General features: G+C 34.3%; 1 protein-coding gene and 1 pseudogene across 1 annotated transcript in view; one reads left to right on the forward strand and one right to left on the reverse strand.

Annotated features, from left to right (window-relative positions):
- The window catches only part of DACH2 (dachshund family transcription factor 2), a 636,043-nt gene that overhangs the window by 397,627 nt on the left and 220,427 nt on the right, over nucleotides 1-17,989 (forward strand). The gene's annotated exons all lie outside the window — the stretch shown is intronic.
- LOC129518508 (coatomer subunit zeta-1-like) lies at nucleotides 8,105-8,624 on the reverse strand (annotated as a pseudogene).

Genomic DNA, 17,989 nt, shown 5'->3' on the forward strand with positions numbered 1-17,989 from the left:
AGGAAACAGACATACAAATCCAGGTGGCAAAGAGAACTCCCATCAAAATTTAAAAAAGCAAACTCATATCAAGACATATGGAAATTACATTTGCAAAATATACTTATAAGAAAGTATCTTAAAATCAGTAAGACAAAGAAATCCTTAACTTACAAGGGAAGACGCATAAGGCTATCTGGGGATTTCTCAACAGAAACTTGGCAAGCCAGATGGGAGTGGCATAATATATTCAAAGTGCTGAATGGAAAAATCTGCAGCCAAGAATATCCTGTTCAAAAAAGCTATTATTCAGAATAAAAAGGAGAGATCAAGAATTTTCCAGACACACAAACACTAAAGGAGTTTGTCATCACTAAACCAGGCTTGTAGGAGATATTAAAGGGTCTCTTTGAGTGGAAAGTAGAGACCAAAAGTGACAAAGGCAAAAAAGGAACAGAGAAAATCTCCAGAAACAATTATAAAACAAGTAATAAAATGTCATTAAATACATATCTATCAATAATTATTTTAAATATTGGGCCTCTGGGTGGTTCATTCATTTAAGCATCCAGCTCTTGATTTTGGCTCAGGTCATGATCTCAGGGTCATGGGATTGAGCCCTGTGTTGGGCTCTGTGCTGAGTTTGGAGTCTGCTTAAGATTCTCACTCTTCCTCTCCCTCTGCTGCTCCCCAACTCGCAATCTCTCTCTGAAAAAAATAATTACTTTGAACGTTAATAGACTTAATGTTTCAATTAAAAGACATAGAGTATTAGAATGGATAAATAAAAAACAAGAACCATCTATATGCTACCTATAAAATATTCATTTTAGGTCTAAAGACACTTGCAAATAGCAAGTGAAGGGGTGGAGAAACATCATGCAAATGAGCATCAAAAGAAAGCTACAGTAGCCATATTTGTATCAGAAAAAAATAGACTTTAAACCAAAGACTGTAAAAAGAGGTGAAGAAGGGTACTATATCATAATAAAGGGCATTATCCAACAAGAAATTTTAACAGTTGTAAATATTTATGCACTCAACATGGGAGTAGCCAAATATATAAATCAATTAGTAACAAATATAAAATAACTCACTGATAATAATATAATAATAGGAGAGAGCATTAAGGCACACTTACTTCAATAGATCACCTAAAGAGAAAATCAACAAGGAAATGATGGCTTTTAATGAAACACTGAACAATATGGACTTCACAGATATATTTAGAACATTCCATCCTAAAATAGCAGAATACACATTCTTTTCCAGTGCACATGGGACATTGTCCAGAATAGATTACATACTAGATCACAAATCAGGCCACAATAAGTACAAAAAGATTAAGATCACACCATGCATATTTTTGGTCCACAAAGCTACGTAACTTGAGGCCAACCACAAGAAAAACTGGAAATACCACAATACATGGAAGTTAAATAACATGCTATTAAACAATGAATGTGCCAAACAGGAAATGAGAGATGAAATTTTAAAAAAATAGAAACAAATGAAAATGGAGCAAAACATTTGGGATGCAGCAAAAGCAGTCATAAGAGGGACATATAGAGGGACACCTGGGTGGCTCAGCAGTTGAGCATTTGCCTTCAGCTCAGGTGTGATCCCAGAGTCCTGGGATCGAGTCCCACATCGAGTTCCCTGCATGGAGCCTGCTCCTCCTTCTGCCTATGTCTATACCTCTCTCTCTCTGTGAGTCTCTCATGAGTAAATAAATAAGATCTTAAAAAAAGAGGGACGTATATAGCAATATAGGTATATGTTAAAAATGAAGAAAAATCTCAAACATCCTAACTTGTACCTAAAGGAGCTAGAAAAAAAAGAAGCCTAAAGCTATAAGAAGGAGGAAATTATTTTTTAAATGGAGCATAAGTAAATGCTCTAGAAACAAACAAAAAAGCACTGAAAGGAGGAGCTGGTTACTTGAAAAAAAATAATGAAATTGATAAATCCCTAGCCAGACTTGTAAGAAAGAATAAAGGATCCAAATACACAAAATTACAAGTGAGAGGAGAAATAACAACAAATACCACAGAAATACAATTATAAGAGGATATTATGAAAAATTATACACCCAAAAATTGGACAACCTGGAAGAAGCAGAAAAATTCCTAGAAACATATAAACTACCAAAATTTAAACAGAAAGAAATAGAAAACTTGAATAGACCTATAACCAGCAAAGAAATTGAATCAGTAATCAAAAACCCCCCAAAATCATAAGTCCAGAGCTTAATGGTTTCAAAAGTTAATTCTAGCAAACGTTTAAGGAAGACTTACTATTCTCAAACAGTTCCAAAAAAGTAGGAAATAAAGGAAACTTCCAAATTCCTTCTATGAAACCAGCGTTACTGTGATACAAAAATCATATAAAGATTCCACTAAAAAAAGAAATTACAGGTCAATATCCCTGATGAATGTAAATGCAAAAATTCTTAATAACATACTAGCAAAGTGAATCTAATATTACATTAAAAGAATCTTTCACCACAACCAATTGGGATTTATTCCTGGGCTGCAAGTGTGGTTCAATATTTAAAAATCAATCAATGTGATATATCATATTAAAAAAAGGAAAAGAACCATATGAACCTTTTAATAGGTGCAGAAAAAGTATTTGACAAAGAACAGCAACCACTCATGATAAAAACCCTCAACAAATCGGGTTGGAGTAAACATATTTTAAAATAATGTAGACCATAAACAAAAAATCCACAGCTCATATCATTCTCAATGGGGAAAAACTAATTTTTTCCTCTTCAGTGAGGAACAAGAAAGGGATGCTCACTGTCACTACTGTTTTTTACATAGTAGTGGAGTCCTAGCCACAGCAATTCCACAGCAAAAACAAAAGACATTTAAAATGACAAGGAATAAGGAAAATTTTCACTGTTCACAGAAAACTCAATACTCTATAGAAAACCAAAAAGACTCCACCAGAAATTGCTAGAACTGATATGCAAATTCAGTAACGTTGCAGGATAAAAGTCAATTTACAGAAATAGGTTGCATTTCTATACACTAATAATGATGCATCTGAAAGAGAAATAAAAGAATCGATCCCATTTGCAATTGAGCCAAAAACAACGAGATATGTAAGTATAAACCTTAGCAAAGAGGTAAAAGACCTACAACATGGAAAGTTTAAAACACTGATGAAAGAAATTGAAGATGATACAAAGAACTGGAAAAATATTCCTTGCTCAATGATTAGAACAAATACTGTTAAAATGTCTGTATTACCCAAAACATTCTACGCATTTAAAGCAATCCCTATCAAAATACCAACAGAATTTTTTACATTGCTAGAACAAACAATCTTAAAATTCTTATGGATGCACAAAAGGCCCTGCATAGCAAAAGCAATCTTGAAAAAGAAAAGAACAGCTGGAAGCATCACAATTGCAGACTTCAAGTGATATTACAAAGCTGCAATGACCAAGACAGTATGATACTGGCACAAAAATAGACACAGGTTAATGGAACAGCATAGAAAATCCAGAAATGAACCAACTATATGTTCAATTAATATTCAATAGAGCAGGAAATGAGATCCAATGGGAAAAAGACAGTCTCTTCAAGAAATGGTGTTGGGAAAACTGGATAGCAACATGCAAAAGAATGAAACTGGGCTACCTTCTTACACCATGCAGAAAAATAAATTTAAGATGGATGAAAGATAAATGTGACATAGGAAACCATTAAAATTCTAGAGGAGAACATGGGCAGTAATGTCTTTGACATTGATTGCAGCAGTTTCTTTCTAGATATGTTTCCTGAGGAAAGGGAAACAAAAGCAAAAATAGACTACTGGGACTTCATAAAAATAAAAACTACTGTACAGTGAAGAAAACAATGAACAAAACTAGAATCAACCTATGGAATGGGAGAAGATATTTGCAACTGACATATCTGGTAAAGGATTCTTATCTTAAATATATAAAGACATTCTAAAACTCAACACCCAAAATACAAATAATCCAATTAAAAATAGGCAGAAGGCATGAATGGATATTTTTCAAAAGAAGATATACAGATGGCCACCAGACATATGAAAACATGCTCAACATCATTCGTCATCAGGGAAATGCACATCCAAACTACAACGAGGTATTACCTCACCCCTGTCACAGTGGCTAAAAACATTCAGGAATACAAAAAAAAAAAAACAATATCTCTTATCAAGGATGTGGAGAAAAGGGAATGGTGCACTTTTGGTGGGAAATGAAACTGGTGCAGCACAGATGTTGCTCAAAAAGTTAAATATAGAGCTACCCCATGATCCAACAATTGCACTGCTAGATATTTACCCAAAGAATACAAAATTCTAAATTGAAGGAATAAATGAACCCTGATGCTTATAGAAGCATTATTTACAGTAACCAAAATCTAGAAAAAGCCCAAGTGTTCATTGACTAATGAATGAATAAAGAGGAAACAGTAAAAAAAAAAGAGGAAATGGTATATATACCCAATGGAATATTACTCAGCCACAAAAAGATGATATCTTGCCATTTGCAATGACATGGATGGAGCTAGAGAGTATTATGCTAAGCAAAGTAAGTCAGTAAGAGAAAGACAAATACTATATGGTATCACTCATATGTGGAATGTAAGAAACAGAAGAAAATGAGCATATGAAAAAGGAGAGATACAAACCAAGAAATAGGCTCTTAGCTATAGAGAAAAAACTCATGGTTTCCAGATGGGAGGTGGGTGGAAAGGTGTATTAAATATGTGTTGGGAATTAAGGAGGTACCTTGTTATGATGATGACCAGGTGTTCTATATATTCAATTGCTAAATTCTATATATGAAACAAGTCTTACATTGTATGTTAGCTAGCTGGAATTTAAATAAAAACTTAAAAAAAGAGAAAATAACAATCATAAGAATACTTGTTGGACTTAAGATAAAAATGGAGAACATCAACAAGACCCTCAACAAAGAGTTAGAAAACAAATAGTATAACAAACCAGAGATGGAAAACACACTAAATAAAAATTAAAATATGCTAGTTGGAATAAAGAGCAGAATAGAGGTAACAGAAGAATGAATTAGCAACCTGCAGGACAGAGTAATGGAATGTAATCAAGTCATAACATTCACATTATAGTTTTCCAATAGAAGAATATAAAAAATGGGGCCAAAAAAATTTTTTATAAAGATAGAAGCTGAAAGCTTCCCTAATCTGGTGAAGGAAAAAGAAATAAAGTTCCAGAAGGCACAGAGACTCCCCAAGAAATCATCCCAAGTAATTCCACACCACAACACATAGTAATTAAAATGGTAAATGTAGAGGTAAAGAGAGGATTTTAAAAGCAGCAGAAAAAAGATTTACATAAAAAGGAAACCCATAAGGCTATCAGCATACTTCTCAACAGATATTTTGCAGATCAGAAGACAGTGGCATGATATGCTCAAGGAGTTGAATGAAAAAAAAATCTGCAGCTAAAAGAGTGCTCTATTCAGCAAGGCTATTATTCAGAATAAAGGGAGATATAAGAGTGCTTCAGACAGCAAAAAGTAAAGGAGTACATGACCACTAAACCAACACTGGAAGAAATATTCAAGGGGACTTTCAGTAGAAAGACCATAAATAAGAATAATAAAAAAGGCAAGAAGCACAAAAGCAAACAAGTAAGTATATCTGTAAAATTCAGTCAATGGACTCACATAAAAAATGAAATAAAGTATGACACCATATACCTAAAAGGCAGGGAGAAGAAACCTAAAATATTGTTTCAAATTTAAGTGAGCATCATCTTAATATAAACAGCTATATGCAGAATATGTTGTATACAAACCTAATGGTAACCACATATTTAAAACCAGTAATAGATATTGTAAACATGAAGAGAAAGGAATCCAAGTATATCACTAAAGAAAGCCAACTTATGGTGAGAGAAGAGAGCAAGAGAAAAAAGCAACAGGGAAGTTCTATAAAACAAACCACAAAAACCCCACAAATTTTCAATAAATTCATACTTATAAATATTTACTTTGAATTTAAATTGATCAAATGTTCCTATCAAAACACAAAGAGTGATGGAATCGATATAAAAATGACCTATCTATATGACACCTAGAAGAGCCTCATTTCAGACCTAAAGACACCTGCAGATTGAAAGGATGGAGAAGCATTTATCATGCAAATAGATGTCAAAAGGAATCTGGAATACTTATATTGGATAAACTATAATTTAAAACAAAGACTATAACAAGAGACAGGGAAGGGCACTATATAATAATAAAGGGAACAATCCAAGAAAATATAACAATTATAAATTTTTATGCTTCCAACATGGGAGCACCCAAATACATAAAACCCAAATACATAACAACAAATGTTGGGATCCCTGGGTGGCGCAGCAGTTTAGCGCCTGCCTTTGGCTCAGGGCGCGATCCTGGAGACCCGGAATCGAATCCCACGTCGGGCTCCCAGTGCATGGAGCCTGCTTCTCCCTCTGCCTACGTCTCTGCCTCTCTCTCTCTGTGTGACTATCGTAAATAAATAAAAATTAAAAAAAAACAAATGTAAAGGAACTAATTTGATAGTAACACAATCATAGTAGGGGACTTTAGCACCCCACTTACATCAATGGACAGATTATCCAAACAGAAAACCAACAAGAAACAGTGGCTTTGAATGACACACTAGACCAGTTGGATTTAATAAATATATTCAGAACATTCCATTCCATTTTCTTTTATTTTTTATTTTATTTTATTTTATTTTATTTTATTTATTTTATTTTTTGGACAAAGAAATCTAGTTTATTCCATTTTGCACAGAGTAGACTATGAATGTGGCTATCTCCTGACTCTATAAATCTGACAAAAAATGCCCCCTCAAATATGCCCAGTTATTCACCCCACTTCTGTCTTTGAGAACTGGCAGTGGGTGGGATGGAAGGCTTAAGTCTCAAGAATGTCTTTTTGAGATATTTTTGTGGGAAGTTTTGGGTCAAGAGGAAAGATTAGACTCAAGAGTGGGTGTTACATCCTCCATCTTACTGGGGAAATCCAAATCCCAAAGGTTTTCTGAAGAAAGGCATCTCTCTCAGTGACCTAAGGAAGAAAAGAGCCCAGATCTACTACCTGGATGTAAGACTAAGGCAGAGAGAAGACAAGGTTAAGTGGCAGAGATTGCAGACCCAAGACAGAGGAGTGAAATGCATGTGAGGGAGCAAAGTAGACAAAGCCCAGAGGCCCCATTCATAAGTCCCACGTCCTTCCCAGTTCTGAGCAAAAACTTCTTCTCAAGACTAAAATGGAGTTTTAGTTCATGGACTGGCTTTGCTCCGGGGCACAATAAGGACAAGCCAGGCAAAGATCTTATGGGTAGTGAAAGTGGAGAGTCAAGGTAGTGGACCAGGAGACAGACACTCACACAATGAACACTCACAAACCATAGTGGTTTTGAAGCTATAAGGCAGATTCAGGGTAAAGAATGCAGCTGTGACTGAAATACAAAGTCTTATAAGCCCTATCCAACAAAATGTAAATCCCTGCTTCTACTCTGTCCCCTGCCCATGAGCTATTCCCGATCTTTTTTCCAAGGCTGGAGGGCAGGGCAGTAAGAAGGAATGGGAGGAGATGCTGAGGCTGCAAGTGGGGCTGTGACTGAGATTGGATATGCCACCCCTACTCATCCTATAGAAAAGAATTCTCTCTCTCCCTCCCCTCGCTAACATATGGGCTGTTGTGATGAAGGGCCAGTAAAGGCAAAGGGAAGAAAACACTCAGCACATTTTTTTCTCCTGCTTTAATCTCAAGTGTAACTGCAGCAACATGAGTTGAGAAGAAAATGTGAGGGGTAGGAGAGCATGAGAGTATAATCCAGTGTAAAAAGGAAAAGGGTGCTTCCCCTACCCTATATTTGAATCTGCTGGGAGCTTTACTCTCAGACTGAGAGTAGATAAAGTGAGATAGAATAGAAAGCATACATGGGGACTTAGAGGAGCAATCACAAACAGAATGGAGATTTAAGGATCCCTTATGATCCCTGAGGTGATCCTGAGAGCATAAGTTGGGGGACTGGATGAAAAGTCATAACAACATGTGGATTTTTGAGGGGGTGAGGAGCCAGGAACAGTGAGGTCTTCACTAAAGGAGTGACCACTTGATCTATTCTTTGGCTGATTGAAGCACCTGAGACATGGTCTGCTCTGTAAGGGGGACATCTTCACCCCTTACTGCCATCGGTGTACCACTTGCTGGGAATCACTCTCTAGGATCACCCTTCCATCTATGATTTCATCCACAGCCAAGAAGAGCCCCTCTAAGTTCTCCAGCAGAGCTTGCTTTTCTACATTTTAGCTCAGCATCTGGCTCAATTACTCAAGGGGCAATTCATAACAGCCATGAGCATCAGCTCATTTTCATAGGAGCTGCCAATCACATAGAAATAAAAATTGATACTGCTTTTGTATATTACTGTCAGGCCTTCCAAGAGGGTGATTTCACTGTCAGTCCGACGGGTCTTGTTGAAAATGTTCTTCTCAAAGGCCTTTTGCTCCTTGAAAATGGTGTAGGTAGTATTTGGCAAAAACTTGATCTCCATCATTTTCCAGAATCAGAATGGCTTTGGAGTATACAGGGAAGGTTCCAAAATCAATGCCTCCATCTTTTCCCACAGCTGGACTGAACATTCCATTCTAAAACAGAAGAATGCACATTATTTTCAAGTGCACAGAGAACATTCTCCAAAATAGATCATATAATAGGCCACAAAACAAGTCTCAACAAATTAAAAATATCAAAGTTATATCATGTGTCTTTTCTAACCATAATATTACCATGAAAGAATCTAGAAGACATGAACAGAAATTTCCCCAAAGATACATACACACAGCCAACAAGCACATGAGAAAATGCTCCACATCACTTGCTATCAGGGAAATACAAATCAAAATCACAATGAGATACCACCTCACACCAGTGAGAATGGTGAAAGTTAACAAGACAGGAAACAACAAATATTGGAGGAGATGTGGAGAAGGGGGAACCCTCTTGTACTGTTGGTGGGAATGCAAACTGGTACAGGCACTCTGGAAAAGGACAATCATCATATGATTTCACTCATATGTGGAATATAAGAAACACTGAAAGGGATTATAAAGGAAAGGTGGGGAACTGAGTGGGAAAAATTAGAGAGGGAGACAAACCATGAGAGACTCCCAACTCTGGGAAACAAACAAAGGATTACGAAGGGGAGGTGGGGGGGGATGGGGTAACTGGGTGATGGGCACTGAGGAGAGCACGTGATGGGATGATCACTGGGTGTTTGTTATATGTTGGCAAATTGAAATCCAATAAAAATATACCAAAAAGAAACAATTTCATCTATAATAGCAACAGAAAGTATTAAATATTTAGGAATATACTTAATGAAAGAGATGGTAAAATTACAAAATATTAGTGAAGAAAATTAAAGAGGACACAGATAAATGGGAAAATATCTCATAGTCATAGATCGGAAAATATTGTTAAAAAGTCCATATTGCCCAATGTAATCTACAAAATCAATTTTGATTCTTATCAAAATTCCAATGGCATTTTTCATGAAAATAAAACAAGAAATTCTAAAATTTTTATATAACCACAAAATATCCAGAATATCCAAAGTATGGTTGAGAAAGAAGAAGAAAGCTAGTGGCAGCACAGTGCTTGATTTTAAAATATAATATAAATCTTTCAGAATCAAAAAGTGTGGTACTGGCATAAAATCAGACCCATAGACCAATGGAGCATAAGAGCACAGAAATCAATCTATGTATTTACAATAAACTGACCTTTAGCAGAAGTTCTGCGAACACAAAATGGGAAGAGGATAATCTCCAATAAATATGCTGGTAAAATGAGTTATCCATATGAAAAATCATGAAATTGAACCATTATTTCACATGATATACAAAAATCAACTCAAAATGGATGAAGACTAAAATGTAAGACCTGAAAAAAATAAAACAACTAGAAGAAAATATAAGAAAAAAAGCTTCTTGACATTGATCTGGGCAATGACTTTTTTGGTTATGATACCAAAAACACAAGCAACAAAAATAAAAATAGACAAATGGGATTTCCTAAACCTCTAAATCTTCTATATAGCAGAGGAAATAATTAACAGAGTAAAAATGCAACCTATGGGATGGGAGAAAATATTTGTAAATTATATATCTAATAAAGGGCTAAAATTCAAAATATATAAGGAACTCAATTCAAAAGCTAAAAGAAACCCCAAACAATCCAGTTGAAAAATGGGCAATGAACCTGAATAGCCATTTCTCAAATGAAGACATACAATCACCAACGGGTATTTTAAATGATGCCCTACTTCACTAATCATCACAGAAATGCAAATCAAATCCACAACATATCATCTCACACCTGTTAGAATTGCTATTATCAAAAAAAAGATGATAAATATTGACAAGGTCGTGGAGAGAGGGAACTCCTACACATTGTTGGTAATGTAAATTGGTAAAACCATTGTGGGAAAGAGTACAGTGTTTGTTTAAAAAATTCAAAATAAAACTACCTTATGATCTAACAATGCCACTACTGGGTATGTATCCAAAGAAAATAAAATCAAGACCTCAAAATGACATCTTCATTCCTGTGTACACTGTGGTATTGTTCATAATAGCTAAGGTGTGAAAGCATTTTAAATGTCTTTCTAAAGATGAATCAATAGAGAAAAATGTAATATATACTGGAATATTATTGAGCCATAAAAATGCAAATCCTTCCATTTCCAATAAATGAACGTGGAGGATGTCATACAAAGTGATAAAACTATAGGCAGAAGGCAGGTACAACATGATCTTGCTCACATGTGGATTCCAAAATAGTGAACTCATGGAAGCAGAAAATAGTGCTTACAAAGGGTGGCAGGGTGGGGAATTGGGGAGATGTTGGTCAAAGTATACAATGCTTCAGTTATGCAAGATAAAGTTTTTGAGATCTGATGTACAACAATGTGACTATAGTTAACAATACTGATTGTTAACTCTAATCAATACTGATTACAAAATTGAAATTTGCTAAGATCTTAAGTGTTTCACCACAAAACAAAGAAAATGCTAATTATGTGTGAGGTGACAGACATGTTCATTCACTTGATTATAAATTATTTCATGATTTCAAAATGTATATGTACATCAAATTATTGAATATTAAAGTATTACTAGATATATTTATTAATATGATAAATATATAATATTAAATATATATAATTGTATTTGTCAATTATAATTCAATAAATGTGAGAAAAGTCTGCATAAATGAAATCTCTACTCACTGAAAAATAATAAGCTACAGTTTCACAGATGATCATTTCAAATGGAAATTCATATCAAGAATTTTGGATCTGAAATTGTTTTTGATAATCCAAGGACTAGTGTGTCTTTGAAACTCTTTGGGTATCTGTCTCAGGATGTAAATTGGTGATGTTATTTAATTTTTTTGAGATCAAATGCTATGATTGATTTTTCCTTTTGATTTCCATGGTTATAAACTTTTGATTTACTTTAGTGTCTTCCAAGAAGTGAAGGAAACAGGTATGTATCGACAAGGGAGATATCAATTAGCAGCATTTAGAATCCGATTAATGTTAATCGGCATGGTCTTCCTGAATTTTTGTGGTTCAAGTAGAAATGGAAAATCAGACATTCAAACCAAAGTTAAGCTAGATATTAGAGAATCACTAAGGTTTTATTCATGAGATAAGTACTGGATCCAATTAGGTCAAGAAAAATCAGTCAATGCAGTAATAATATTCAATCAAGTGGGTTGTGAAGTATTATATAAGGAGAGCATATTGAATGTTTTATGTGATTTGTGTGGTGACCTAGATGCTGAGCATTAGATTATGATCTATGGTGGTTATCTTCAGCTGCAGTTGCACATAATTCCAGTGATGTCTTTGACGTGACTCGCAAATGATAGACATGTCATAAGAGTCCAGTATGTGAGTGAAATGAACAGTGTGGATAATGACCATTAATAAGACTCCCTATAAGAGATTATTCTTGAATATAATTCTTTACTAAATTCAGTTTTAATCCATAATGTATAACATTCCAGTAATAAAAAGTCAATATGTTAATACAATGGGGAGAAAAGACAAAGATGACTGGCTTTCAAATGCTTATGATCTAGGAAAATAAATATAAAAATGAATTAATGTATAGTCAATGGAATGTATTAAAAGCAATGAGACGTACAAAGTACTATGTGAAAATAGAGAAAAGGGAAATTCTTTATGAATAACAGATTCAGAAAGAAAATCCAAGAGTAGTGTGTGACATTAGAAGTGGTCTTTGAAGGATCTGAAAGTAAAAATGAGAAGAATGGATGGCCTTGAATGATGTAAGGAGATTTTACAATAAATTCCCCAGGGCAGTCATTTTCCAATAGTGGTTCTCAGAACTCTCAGCCTGTCTCTAGGAATTGGGTAAGAGTTGAGGATTTGGCTTGAGGAAATATTATGTTTAATAACTGGAAATTTTGGATTAATTACATTCCTAGATTAACTATAAAGCACATGTTATTTACAATCTACTGGCAAGTATTTTTTAAAATTAAATTTTAGAGTACTAAGTGGTTTGAAATAATTAAGTGCCACACCTTCACACTACAGATGATGTATGGTCATACAGCTAGATAATGAAAGAGTGACACTAATCTCTCTGTTATAACATTATGCTCTTGTTTGAATTGATTTTACAGTATAATCTAAGATATATAATGGAATTTCTTTCATTATCATTAAGTCTCAATCAATAAGTGAGAGATGGAGATGCTGCTGATAAAGGAAACTGTCCTTAATTTGGCCCATCCAAAGTTCTATTTACAATGTAAATACTAGGTCTCAGGTCAGACTTGACCTGACCTCAGGATCTACTGTAGACATTACTATTTTGATTATATCTCTGAGGAGTTTTTTTGATAATATATTCTTTCTCCTAAATTAAGTGAGTTATAGAAAAGAAATGTTTGAAGTTCTGAAATTGGATCCAATTAATCAAGCCTTAAACTATGCTAGACCTGCAAATAATGAAAATGATTGAAAATGATTTAGAACTTTAATTTTTTAAGTATGATCTTGGCTCTCAAATAAATCTGACTGAATCTTACTTATTTTTCCCTAATGGGCAGCATTTGTTATTATAAGGTAAATTTTTAAACAAAAGTAAATAATCTCTCTTCCCATTTATCTGTATTCATGTGAATATTTTATTTTAGAAAAAGATTTTTGGCACTGAAGAACCATTTTCACAGTGACACATATAACCAGAAGACTCAAAAAGGGGGAAGTTTTTTTTCTTTTCTAATTTCAGAAGATCCTTCTGAAAGGATCAAATCAAAAACATGCTATTTTTTTAAATGCCGTATTGTGGCAAGCTTGCTATCTAATATCATCATTGATATTAGCTGCTAAATCCCCAGAAAGCAAAGTATGGCAGCTGTAAAAATATTCAATATTCAATTAAAATGCTGTGTTGGTGTTATCTAGTTATTTTAATAAGTCATAATTTATTTTCTCTGCACATTTCTCATAACTTCCAATTCCAATCCTCCCATTGCCTGCTTGACTACAGCCATTTAATTGTGGAATTCTTGGCTTTTATTTATTTGTGATAGGTTTTATCAAAATGTGGAGTGAAATATCATCTTCTTCATACAGAAATGTAACATTTTCCTAATGGGTATGAGATCAGTCATTGCATATTATGCTCTTCAAAACACAACTAGGTATTCACAGAAAACATATTCCAAGACCCAAGGTAATTTCCAAATCTATTGATGTATCTTGAAATAAGCAGGACAAAAAGCCTGTATTTAGTTGAGATGTTTGAATGTGAGTGAATAGGAATTTCCCTTCTGTGAATTCTTATATCTCCTGTTTGGTTAAAATTGGTATTTTTAGATGAGTCTGTAAGAGAAGAAAAAGAAAAAGGAAGCAGTGATAATAGAATTAATAAGATGAGACATAAAAAGGAAAAACAAGCATAGGTGTTAGAAAAATCTTAGGCAAAAGCAGTAGTTTCTCTTCTGAAGACAGACCTATACTTTCTTTGATTTGAGATTTTGTTTAATAGCTTCTCTAATGGCTGCACCATGACTCTGCATCAAGATTTCAGCATGAATAAACAACCTGTTCGTGTTTCATTTAGCTCCAAATGAGAAATTCTGTCTTTTATTGTTTTAGGAAATTAGTTTGTGTATTATTGCTCCTGGAGCTTTATAATTAATCACTAAAGGTATGGCTGTGGAGAGTTGGTGGGAAATAGATGCCTGAATGATTATAATTGTAGCTGTCAAATCAGAAATAGCAGCAGGTCATTTTTTTCCATAACAAAGACGTTGAGTGTTGCCCATTTAGAAATAAATGGAAGTAGAAATAAGCAGAGTATTTTTCAATTACATTGCTTATTTCAGGAAGAACTGTGCACAGTGACTTCACTTCCTCTGGAAAATCCAAGATGATAATCATGTAAATCTTTATCCTCTGAGTCCCTGATTATTCTGACTTTTTTTTTAAAGATTTTATTTATTTATTCATGAGAATACACAGAGAGGAAAGAGAGAGAGAGGCAGAGACACAGGCAGAGAGAGAAGCAGGCTCCATGCCTGACGTGGGACTCGATCCCAGGTCTCCAGGATCACGTCCTGAGCTGTAGGCGACGCTAAACCGCTGAGCCACCGGGGCTGCCCGATTATTCTGACTTTTGTGTTGGTTTAGGTTCTGAGCAGATGTTGAATATTTTACCTTTTAGAGAATATATTTTATAGTGGAAAGAATCAAAGTATATATGGTGGATTAACTTGCAAAGTTGAATTAGAAAATCGCGAAGTTACCTTCATTTTCTATGTTATCCAAACACCTCTTTAGATACAGAGAAAGAAGGTTCTAGAAAGTCAAGTGAAGCATGTTTTGTTATTAGATCCTGATACCAAGAACTGGTTTTAGATGGCTTTTCTCATAGAATTGTAAACTTTGGGTACTTTATCAATCTTACTTTGATGCCTATGGCCCAGTAAAAGGAATACAAGCCAGAGGACCCATTGTTTTTTATTTGTTTGTTTTCCCATTATTTAAATTTAAATTCAATTAGCCAACATACATTACATCATTAGTTTCAGGTGTAGAGTTCAATAATTCATCAGTTGCTTATAACACCCAGTGCTCATCACACCACTTGCTCTCCTTAATGCCCATCACTCCCTTACCCAATCTCCCCATCCACCTTCTCTCCAGCAACCCTCAGTTTGTTTTCTATTAGTTAAGAGTCTCTACACTCAACGTGGGTCTAGGACTCACAATCCCCAAGATTAAGAGTCATATGCTTTACTAAATAAGCTAGCCAGATGTCTCCAGAACCAATTGTATTTTTTAAAACCCTTCTAAAAACTTATTCCAGGAATAAGCAACTCTGACTAATGGAGGATTATTTATTATGTCTACTCTTAATAACTCAGGTAGTTGATTAAGAACTTGTTCTCTCAGTGTTAAGGCAGTCTGTATAAAAACACCTTCAAATTAAGCCTAATCATTATCTCTTTTTAACAATGAATAATTTGAAATGATGTGATCTTTTAGAACTTTTTTTTGGCAGGGTATAATCATACTTTGTGATTATTCTTAATACTTCTCTTTCCTCCTGCCCCCAACTAGACCATTAATTAGATCAAAGGGCAGAATTCCACCTCTGAGGAAGAATCTAGCCAGTGTTGGATCTACTGTCTTGATTCTTAGTTATGCTCTTTAAGCATTTTTGTGTTTTTGTACATTAATTCTGAATATGTATTTCTGCTACAGTTTTGTTCTGTGATTTGAACAAGCCCTCTTCTATTTTTGTGCCTAAGTGACAATGAAGGAGTTTGAGATAATAATTATTGTTTTTGAATTCTAATCTTAATTTCCATGATACTTGATCATCTTTCTGTTTCCATTATCTGTATTGTTTTTATGTTATAGGTACCCTCCTGAATCCAGTGCTCTGAAATTCCATACCATGTATTTATTGTGTCTTCCATTTAGCAATGTCACTTCAGATTCTGAACCCATTGTCAGAAGTTTTATTCTAGTGTCACCTGATCAAAATGTCCTATGTTTGTGTTCAGGACACTGATAAAAATGTTGGACCACCCTTGGGATCTAGGAGATATTTTGTATCATTGCCCAAAACTGATACTAATTCATGAGTGGCCACTCTTTGAGTGCTCCTCTCCTGCCTTCTGGGTACTCTCACTAGCCATGTGACCTGCCTGGGTTTTCACACATTATTGATGAGCCAATTGTTTAGACTGGTCACAAAATCTTGATAAAGTCAAAATAAATTACATCTATTGCTTCCCCTCTATCCTCAGGCTGTCATTCTGTCACAGAAGGAGATAAGATTCTTCTGACAAGTCTTGATCTTTAGGAAGTTATGCTGGATATTACCCACCATACTATTCTCTTCCACATATTTGCAAATTGATTTGCAGTATCTTCTAGGAAACACAGGTTTTTCTTACAGATTAAAGACAAATGGGCGACAACATAAAACAAAAATCTAAGCAATAGCTCTTAAAATAGACCAAGAAAAATAGAATTTTAATTCCTTTTTTCGAAGCCTTTGGGGATATTATTGGAAATGGGTTGTCATATATATGTTACTTGGGAGATTGTTTTCATAAATGGGGTTTACAATAGCTAAATATTGGTATATTTTATTTTTAAAAAGGTCATTTGTAAATGAATTGGAACTTGAAAAAAAAATCAATAGTGATTTGCTTAGCTTATTACCATGCCAGATTTCAAAAGCTGATTTACAGGACATATCTGACTCTTAAGAGTATATGTGTATGTAAAAAATTAAAATAATAGTAATCATGTATTGTTATTTTATATTTTTATTTCCATTATAAAGGGCAGTTTATTTTTTAATTTAAATTCAATTTGCCAACATATAATTAGTTGCCAACATTATTAGTTTAAGAAGTCAGTTCTATATAACACCCAGTGCTTATCATATCACATGCCCTCCTTAATGCTCATCAACTAGGTACCCTTTCCTCCCACTCACCTCCCCTTCAGCAACCCTCAGTTTGCTTTCTAGAGTTAAGAGTCTCTCAGGGTTTGTCTCCCTCTCTGATTTTTCCTCATTCAGTTTCCCTGCCTTCCCTTATGGTCCCTTACACTATTTTTTGTATTCCACATATGAGTGAAACCATACAATAATTGTTTTCCTCCAATTGACTTATTTCACTTAGCATAATACCCTCCAGTTCCATTCATGTCAACGTAAATGGTAGATATTCATGCTTTCTGATGGCTGAGTGATAGATTAGATAGATGATAGATAGATAGATAGATAGATAGATTTATATGGAATATATAAGCCTAATCATTATCTCTTTTTCACAAACAATTCTCTTAGTTTCAGGTGTAGAGTTCAATAATTCATCAGTTGCTTGTAACACCCAGTACTCATCACGCCACTTGCTATTCTTAATGACCATCACTCCATTTTATACATATATATATATATATAAAATATGTGTTATATATATGTATTATATATGTCTATATATATTATATGTATTATTGGAAATGGGTTGTCATATATATATATATATATATATATATATATATATATATATATATATTCCATACAAATCTTAGGATTTGAGAGAAAGACAATTAACATTCCATTGTATATATGTACCACATCTTCTTTATCTATTGAAGGACATCTCAGCTCTTTCCAGTTTGGCTATTGTGGACATTACTGCTATGAACATTGGGGTGCAGGTGCCCTTATGTTTCATTACATCTGTATTTTGGTGGTAAATATCCAGTAATGCAATTGCTGGGTCATAGGGTATCTCTATTTTTAACTTCTTGAAGAACCTCCATACTGTTTTCCAGAGTGGCTGTAGCATCTTGAATTCCCAACAAAAGTGGAAGAGGGCTCCCCTTTCTCTGCATCCTTACCA

This window comes from Nyctereutes procyonoides, unplaced genomic scaffold, assembly GCF_905146905.1.
Source record: "Nyctereutes procyonoides isolate TBG_1078 unplaced genomic scaffold, NYPRO_anot_genome, whole genome shotgun sequence".
Lineage (NCBI taxonomy): Eukaryota > Metazoa > Chordata > Mammalia > Carnivora > Canidae > Nyctereutes > Nyctereutes procyonoides.